Source organism: Anguilla anguilla, chromosome 9 (assembly GCF_013347855.1).
Source record: "Anguilla anguilla isolate fAngAng1 chromosome 9, fAngAng1.pri, whole genome shotgun sequence".
NCBI lineage: Eukaryota > Metazoa > Chordata > Actinopteri > Anguilliformes > Anguillidae > Anguilla > Anguilla anguilla.
Genome location: NC_049209.1, coordinates 32,432,303 through 32,440,543, shown reverse-complemented (window position 1 = coordinate 32,440,543; position 8,241 = coordinate 32,432,303). Strand labels below are relative to the sequence as shown.

The window sequence follows — 8,241 nt, the reverse complement described above, 5'->3', positions numbered from 1 at the left end:
GTCAGGAAAAAATGATTTTGAACAATATTGACACTGTGCCCTGGAATACTGGCGTACTTTAGTTGAGACTTTGCACAGATATGCACAGTTGGATGAAACTCCTGTATCGTTGTATTTGGAAAGAGACTTTGCTGTTAGTTTTTTTCTTCTTTTTTTTTGGCATTTCGTGTGCCACACACGTTGGTCCCATTAAGGTCCATTTTATAAGGGTGAGCTGCAGTAGATAGTTGCCAAATCTCAGCAAAACTATCTGGATGGATAGATGGCACATAGGGTAAGAGGAAATGTATCTTTATTTTCTATGAATACCAGGAATATATAGGGCTAGACTATATAAGAAGCATGGCGAGGAACAGGAAAGTAAGATTTTCTAAACCATGCAAAGACAAATTTGTTATCAAAGCATGACCACAGACTGGAAATTCCCATTCAGGGAGTTGATACTGGGGAGCCTAGGTGAGAAGCAGGAACACTTACTGCTACACTATATGAAAAGCTTAGCAAGGCCCTCTTTAGAAACTATATGAGGAATACAAGATTTTTTTTAAAAAAAAGTAAAGATCTTTGTATAGATCAATTCTTAAGTTCTGCTATCTTTTTGGTTTGAACATTCGCGTACAAGGAGTCATGCCCGGGTTGTTCTATGCAGCGTTGCCTCTGAAAACACAAAGAGGGATATAACACTCCTGAAACTATTTACGAACAAGAACTTTTATTAATACGACAGAAGCAAAACAAAGTCTTCAGAAATTAAAACATGACTCAAATGAGTCACGTACCCAAAAGTTGCCGTGACCCGGATTCGAACCGGGGTTGCTGCGGCCACAACGCAGAGTACTAACCACTATACGATCACGGCATGCGGCCAACGGATGCTACTGGGAATGCTGTTTCCGCCTCTGGTGCTTCCCATTCCTGGAATTGATTCCGAGGAGACTGGAGGAGCTGGGTGACCTGGAATCCTTAGGGCAAGACTATATGAGAACCTTGACGTGGTCCTCTTTTGGAACCAGTAGAGGAATATCAGTATATCCAAATATTCTAAAGACAAGTTTGTCATCCTTTTGAAAAAAAAAAAATGCATGACCAGTTTGATACTTCCCACATAGGAAGCTGCATGTTGTCAGTTTTTTTTTTGGATAAACTTGTGCAGCTTCAATAAGAACGAGGCTGTCGGACATGTCAATCACTTGCTGGATGTTTTTCTTTGGTAAGTCACAGACAGAGAAGCCAATCACAGAAATTCCTTTGAGCACAGAGCACAGCTCATTCCTCTGATCTTTTTTGATTTAAAAGGTCATTTTCCCATACCGGGAGTCGAACCCGGGCCGTCTGGGTGAAAACCAGGAATCCTAACCGCTAGACCATATGGGAAAGGCGCACAATACTAGACTGACCAAAAAAAAAAAAACATAACACTTGTGAAACTATGTAGTTACAAGGATTTTCATCAATACGGTACAAGCAAAATGAAAGCGTTCAACATAAGCATGACACAACCAAAGCCCAAAGTACGCCGTGACTTGGATTTAAACCAAAATCGGTATGACTACGACGTCGATCACTAACCGCTACACGATCATTGAATGCAGTTGATGGGTGCCATCCAGCTCCCCTATACCACATTGCCTGTAGTGCTCTGAAAATGTTATGAACAATTAAGAAACATTAACCACAGTTTTTCAAGAAAAATCACTATGTGAATTAAACATTCAAGTTTTTATATGAGAAAACCTGTGCAATCTTGCCCTGGAAAAAACACAGAGGGATATAACACTCCTGAAACTATTTACGAACAAGAACTTTTATTAATACGACAGAAGCAAAACAAAGTCTTCAGAAATTAAAACATGACTCAAATGAGTCACGTACCCAAAAGTTGCCGTGACCCGGATTCGAACCGGGGTTGCTGCGGCCACAACGCAGAGTACTAACCACTATACGATCACGGCATGCGGCCAACGGATGCTACTGGGAATGCTGTTTCCGCCTCTGGTGCTTCCCATTCCTGGAATTGATTCCGAGGAGACTGGAGGAGCTGGGTGACCTGGAATCCTTAGGGCAAGACTATATGAGAACCTTGACGTGGTCCTCTTTTGGAACCAGTAGAGGAATATCAGTATATCCAAATATTCTAAAGACAAGTTTGTCATCCTTTTGAAAAAAAAAAAATGCATGACCAGTTTGATACTTCCCACATAGGAAGCTGCATGTTGTCAGTTTTTTTTTGGATAAACTTGTGCAGCTTCAATAAGAACGAGGCTGTCGGACATGTCAATCACTTGCTGGATGTTTTTCTTTGGTAAGTCACAGACAGAGAAGCCAATCACAGAAATTCCTTTGAGCACAGACCACAGCTCATTCCTCTGATCTTTTTTGATTTAAAAGGTCATTTTCCCATACCGGGAGTCGAACCCGGGCCGCCTGGGTGAAAACCAGGAATCCTAACCGCTAGACCATATGGGTAAGCCGCACAATACTAGACTGACCAAAAAAAAAAAAACATAACACTTGTGAAACTATGTAGTTACAAGGATTTTCATCAATACGGTACAAGCAAAATGAAAGCGTTCAACATAAGCATGACACAACCAAAGCCCAAAGTACGCCGTGACTTGGATTTAAACCAAAATCGGTATGACTACGACGTCGATCACTAACCGCTACACGATCATTGAATGCAGTTGATGGGTGCCATCCAGCTCCCCTATACCACATTGCCTGTAGTGCTCTGAAAATGTTATGAACAATTAAGAAACATTAACCACAGTTTTTCAAGAAAATTCACTATGTGAATTAAACATTCAAGTTTTTATATGAGAAAACCTGTGCAATCTTGCCCTGGAAAAAACACAGAGGGATATAACACTCCTGAAACTATTTACGAACAAGAACTTTTATTAATACGACAGAAGCAAAACAAAGTCTTCAGAAATTAAAACATGACTCAAATGAGTCACGTACCCAAAAGTTGCCGTGACCCGGATTCGAACCGGGGTTGCTGCGGCCACAACGCAGAGTACTAACCACTATACGATCACGGCATGCGGCCAACGGATGCTACTGGGAATGCTGTTTCCGCCTCTGGTGCTTCCCATTCCTGGAATTGATTCCGAGGAGACTGGAGGAGCTGGGTGACCTGGAATCCTTAGGGCAAGACTATATGAGAACCTTGACGTGGTCCTCTATTGGAACCAGTAGAGGAATATCAGTATATCCAAATATTCTAAAGACAAGTTTGTCATCCTTTTGAAAAAAAAAAAATGCATGACCAGTTTGATACTGCCCACATAGGAAGCTGCATGTTGTCAGTTTTTTTTGGATGAACTTCAATAAGAACGAGACTGTCGGACATGTCAATCACTTGCTGGATGTTTTTCTTTGGTAAGTCACAGACAGAGAAGCCAATCACAGAAATTCCTTTGAGCACAGACCACAGCTCATTCCTCTGATCTTTTTTGATTTAAAAGGTCATTTTCCCATACCGGGAGTCGAACCCGGGCCGCTTGGGTGAAAACCAGGAATCCTAACCGCTAGACCATATGGGAAAGGCGCACAATACTAGACTGACCAAAAAAAAACACATAACACTTGTGAAACTATGTAGTTACAAGGATTTTCATCAATACGATACAAGCAAAATGAAAGCTTTCAACATAAGCATGACACAACCAAAGCCCAAAGTACGCCGTGACTTGGATTTAAACCAAAATCGGTATGACTACGACGTCGATCACTAACCGCTACACGATCGTTGAATGCAGTTGATGGGTGCCATCCAGCTCCCCTATACCACATTGCCTGTAGTGCTCTGAAAATGTTATGAACAAATAAGAAACATTAACCACAGTTTTTCAAGAAAATTCACTATGTGAATTAAACATTCAAGTTTTTATACGAGAAAACCTGTGCAATCTTGCCCTGGAAAACACACAGAGGGATATAACACTCCTGAAACTATTTACGAACAAGAACTTTTATTAATACGACAGAAGCAAAACAAAGTCTTCAGAAATTAAAACATGACTCAAATGAGTCACGTACCCAAAAGTTGCCGTGACCCGGATTCGAACCGGGGTTGCTGCGGCCACAACGCAGAGTACTAACCACTATACGATCACGGCATGCGGCCAACGGATGCTACTGGGAATGCTCTTTCCGCCTCTGGTGCTTCCCATTCCTGGAATTGATTCCGAGGAGACTGGAGGAGCTGGGTGACCTGGAATCCTTAGGGCAAGACTATATGAGAACCTTGACGTGGTCCTCTATTGGAACCAGTAGAGGAATAATAGTATATCCAAATATTCTAAAGACAAGTTTGTCATCCTTTTGAAAAAAAAAAAATGCATGACCAGTTTGATACTGCCCACATAGGAAGCTGCATGTTGTCAGTTTTTTTTGGATGAACTTCAATAAGAACGAGACTGTCGGACATGTCAATCACTTGCTGGATGTTTTTCTTTGGTAAGTCACAGACAGAGAAGCCAATCACAGAAATTCCTTTGAGCACAGACCACAGCTCATTCCTCTGATCTTTTTTGATTTAAAAGGTCATTTTCCCATACCGGGAGTCGAACCCGGGCCGCCTGGGTGAAAACCAGGAATCCTAACCGCTAGACCATATGGGAAAGGCGCACAATACTAGACTGACCAAAAAAAAAAAACATAACACTTGTGAAACTATGTAGTTACAAGGATTTTCATCAATACGATACAAGCAAAATGAAAGCTTTCAACATAAGCATGACACAACCAAAGCCCAAAGTACGCCGTGACTTGGATTTAAACCAAAATCGGTATGACTACGACGTCGATCACTAACCGCTACACGATCATTGAATGCAGTTGATGGGTGCCATCCAGCTCCCCTATACCACATTGCCTGTAGTGCTCTGAAAATGTTATGAACAAATAAGAAACATTAACCACAGTTTTTCAAGAAAAATCACTATGTGAATTAAACATTCAAGTTTTTATACGAGAAAACCTGTGCAATCTTGCCCTGGAAAACACACAGAGGGATATAACACTCCTGAAACTATTTACGAACAAGAACTTTTATTAATACGACAGAAGCAAAACAAAGTCTTCAGAAATTAAAACATGACTCAAATGAGTCACGTACCCAAAAGTTGCCGTGACCCGGATTCGAACCGGGGTTGCTGCGGCCACAACGCAGAGTACTAACCACTATACGATCACGGCATGCGGCCAACGGATGCTACTGGGAATGCTGTTTCCACCTCTGGTGCTTCCCATTCCTGGAATTGATTCCGAGGAGACTGGAGGAGCTGGGTGACCTGGAATCCTTAGGGCAAGACTATATGAGAACCTTGACGTGGTCCTCTATTGGAACCAGTAGAGGAATATCAGTATATCCAAATATTCTAAAGACAAGTTTGTCATCCTTTTGAAAAAAAAAAAATGCATGACCAGTTTGATACTGCCCACATAGGAAGCTGCATGTTGTCAGTTTTTTTTGGATGAACTTCAATAAGAACGAGACTGTCGGACATGTCAATCACTTGCTGGATGTTTTTCTTTGGTAAGTCACAGACAGAGAAGCCAATCACAGAAATTCCTTTGAGCACAGACCACAGCTCATTCCTCTGATCTTTTTTGATTTAAAAGGTCATTTTCCCATACCGGGAGTCGAACCCGGGCTGCCTGGGTGAAAACCAGGAATCCTAACCGCTAGACCATATGGGAAAGGCGCACAATACTAGACTGACCAAAAAAAAAAAACATAACACTTGTGAAACTATGTAGTTACAAGGATTTTCATCAGTACGGTACAAGCAAAATGAAAGCTTTCAACATAAGCATGACACAACCAAAGCCCAAAGTACGCCGTGACTTGGATTTAAACCAAAATCGGTATGACTACGACGTCGATCTCTAACCGCTACACGATCGTTGAATGCAGTTGATGGGTGCCATCCAGCTCCCCTATACCACATTGCCTGTAGTGCTCTGAAAATGTTATGAACAATTAAGAAACATTAACCACAGTTTTTCAAGAAAATTCACTATGTGAATTAAACATTCAAGTTTTTATACGAGAAAACCTGTGCAATCTTGCCCTGGAAAACACACAGAGGGATATAACACTCCTGAAACTATTTACGAACAAGAACTTTTATTAATACGACAGAAGCAAAACAAAGTCTTCAGAAATTAAAACACGACTCAAATGAGTCACGTACCCAAAAGTTGCCGTGACCCGGATTCGAACCGGGGTTGCTGCGGCCACAACGCAGAGTACTAACCACTATACGATCACGGCATGCGGCCAACGGATGCTACTGGGAATGCTGTTTCCGCCTCTGGTGCTTCCTATTCCTGGAATTGATTCCGAGGAGACTGGAGGAGCTGGGTGACCTGGAATCCTTAGGGCAAGACTATATGAGAACCTTGACGTGGTCCTCTTTTGGAACCAGTAGAGGAATATCAGTATATCCAAATATTCTAAAGACAAGTTTGTCATCCTTTTGAAAAAAAAAAAATGCATGACCAGTTTGATACTGCCCACATAGGAAGCTGCATGTTGTCAGTTTTTTTTTGGATAAACTTGTGCAGCTTCAATAAGAACGAGGCTGTCGGACATGTCAATCACTTGCTGGATGTTTTTCTTTGGTAAGTCACAGACAGAGAAGCCAATCACAGAAATTCCTTTGAGCACAGACCACAGCTCATTCCTCTGATCTTTTTTGATTTAAAAGGTCATTTTCCCATACCGGGAGTCGAACCCGGGCCGCCTGGGTGAAAACCAGGAATCCTAACCGCTAGACCATATGGGAAAGGCGCACAATACTAGACTGACCAAAAAAAAAAACATAACACTTGTGAAACTATGTAGTTACAAGGATTTTCATCAGTACGGTACAAGCAAAATGAAAGCTTTCAACATAAGCATGACACAACCAAAGCCCAAAGTACGCCGTGACTTGGATTTAAACCAAAATCGGTATGACTACGACGTCGATCACTAACCGCTACACGATCATTGAATGCAGTTGATGGGTGCCATCCAGCTCCCCTATACCACATTGCCTGTAGTGCTCTGAAAATGTTATGAACAATTAAGAAACATTAACCACAGTTTTTCAAGAAAATTCACTATGTGAATTAAACATTCAAGTTTTTATACGAGAAAACCTGTGCAATCTTGCCCTGGAAAACACACAGAGGGATATAACACTCCTGAAACTATTTACGAACAAGAACTTTTATTAATACGACAGAAGCAAAACAAAGTCTTCAGAAATTAAAACACGACTCAAATGAGTCACGTACCCAAAAGTTGCCGTGACCCGGATTCGAACCGGGGTTGCTGCGGCCACAACGCAGAGTACTAACCACTATACGATCACGGCATGCGGCCAACGGATGCTACTGGGAATGCTCTTTCCGCCTCTGGTGCTTCCCATTCCTGGAATTGATTCCGAGGAGACTGGAGGAGCTGGGTGACCTGGAATCCTTAGGGCAAGACTATATGAGAACCTTGACGTGGTCCTCTTTTGGAACCAGTAGAGGAATATCAGTATATCCAAATATTCTAAAGACAAGTTTGTCATCCTTTTGAAAAAAAAAAAAATGCATGACCAGTTTGATACTGCCCACATAGGAAGCTGCATGTTGTCAGTTTTTTTTTGGATAAACTTGTGCAGCTTCAATAAGAACGAGGCTGTCGGACATGTCAATCACTTGCTGGATGTTTTTCTTTGGTAAGTCACAGACAGAGAAGCCAATCACAGAAATTCCTTTGAGCACAGACCACAGCTCATTCCTCTGATCTTTTTTGATTTAAAAGGTCATTTTCCCATACCGGGAGTCGAACCCGGGCCGCCTGGGTGAAAACCAGGAATCCTAACCGCTAGACCATATGGGAAAGGCGCACAATACTAGACTGACCAAAAAAAAAAAACATAACACTTGTGAAACTATGTAGTTACAAGGATTTTCATCAGTACGGTACAAGCAAAATGAAAGCTTTCAACATAAGCATGACACAACCAAAGCCCAAAGTACGCCGTGACTTGGATTTAAACCAAAATCGGTATGACTACGACGTCGATCACTAACCGCTACACGATCATTGAATGCAGTTGATGGGTGCCATCCAGCTCCCCTATACCACATTGCCTGTAGTGCTCTGAAAATGTTATGAACAATTAAGAAACATTAACCACAGTTTTTCAAGAAAAATCACTATGTGAATTAAACATTCAAGTTTTTATA

General features: G+C 41.6%; 14 non-coding genes across 14 annotated transcripts; all 14 read right to left on the bottom strand.

Moving 5' to 3' along the window:
• Window positions 1-787: 787 nt before the first annotated feature.
• Window positions 788-859, bottom strand: trnah-gug. The gene has a single exon. It is a non-coding gene; the product is annotated as a tRNA-His (tRNA).
• Window positions 860-1,302: 443 nt separating this feature from the next.
• On the bottom strand, window positions 1,303-1,374 carry trnae-uuc. Its single transcript has one exon. It is a non-coding gene; the product is annotated as a tRNA-Glu (tRNA).
• Window positions 1,375-1,880: 506 nt separating this feature from the next.
• On the bottom strand, window positions 1,881-1,952 carry trnah-gug. Its single transcript has one exon. It is a non-coding gene; the product is annotated as a tRNA-His (tRNA).
• A 442-nt stretch (window positions 1,953-2,394) lies between these two features.
• On the bottom strand, window positions 2,395-2,466 carry trnae-uuc. Its single transcript has one exon. It is a non-coding gene; the product is annotated as a tRNA-Glu (tRNA).
• Window positions 2,467-2,972: 506 nt separating this feature from the next.
• Window positions 2,973-3,044, bottom strand: trnah-gug. The gene has a single exon. It is a non-coding gene; the product is annotated as a tRNA-His (tRNA).
• Window positions 3,045-3,476: 432 nt separating this feature from the next.
• Window positions 3,477-3,548, bottom strand: trnae-uuc. The gene has a single exon. It is a non-coding gene; the product is annotated as a tRNA-Glu (tRNA).
• Window positions 3,549-4,052: 504 nt separating this feature from the next.
• On the bottom strand, window positions 4,053-4,124 carry trnah-gug. The gene has a single exon. It is a non-coding gene; the product is annotated as a tRNA-His (tRNA).
• Window positions 4,125-4,556: 432 nt separating this feature from the next.
• trnae-uuc lies at window positions 4,557-4,628 on the bottom strand. Its single transcript has one exon. It is a non-coding gene; the product is annotated as a tRNA-Glu (tRNA).
• A 505-nt stretch (window positions 4,629-5,133) lies between these two features.
• Window positions 5,134-5,205, bottom strand: trnah-gug. The gene has a single exon. It is a non-coding gene; the product is annotated as a tRNA-His (tRNA).
• Window positions 5,206-5,637: 432 nt separating this feature from the next.
• trnae-uuc lies at window positions 5,638-5,709 on the bottom strand. The gene has a single exon. It is a non-coding gene; the product is annotated as a tRNA-Glu (tRNA).
• A 505-nt stretch (window positions 5,710-6,214) lies between these two features.
• On the bottom strand, window positions 6,215-6,286 carry trnah-gug. Its single transcript has one exon. It is a non-coding gene; the product is annotated as a tRNA-His (tRNA).
• A 442-nt stretch (window positions 6,287-6,728) lies between these two features.
• trnae-uuc lies at window positions 6,729-6,800 on the bottom strand. The gene has a single exon. It is a non-coding gene; the product is annotated as a tRNA-Glu (tRNA).
• Window positions 6,801-7,304: 504 nt separating this feature from the next.
• On the bottom strand, window positions 7,305-7,376 carry trnah-gug. Its single transcript has one exon. It is a non-coding gene; the product is annotated as a tRNA-His (tRNA).
• A 443-nt stretch (window positions 7,377-7,819) lies between these two features.
• Window positions 7,820-7,891, bottom strand: trnae-uuc. The gene has a single exon. It is a non-coding gene; the product is annotated as a tRNA-Glu (tRNA).
• Window positions 7,892-8,241: the final 350 nt, after the last annotated feature.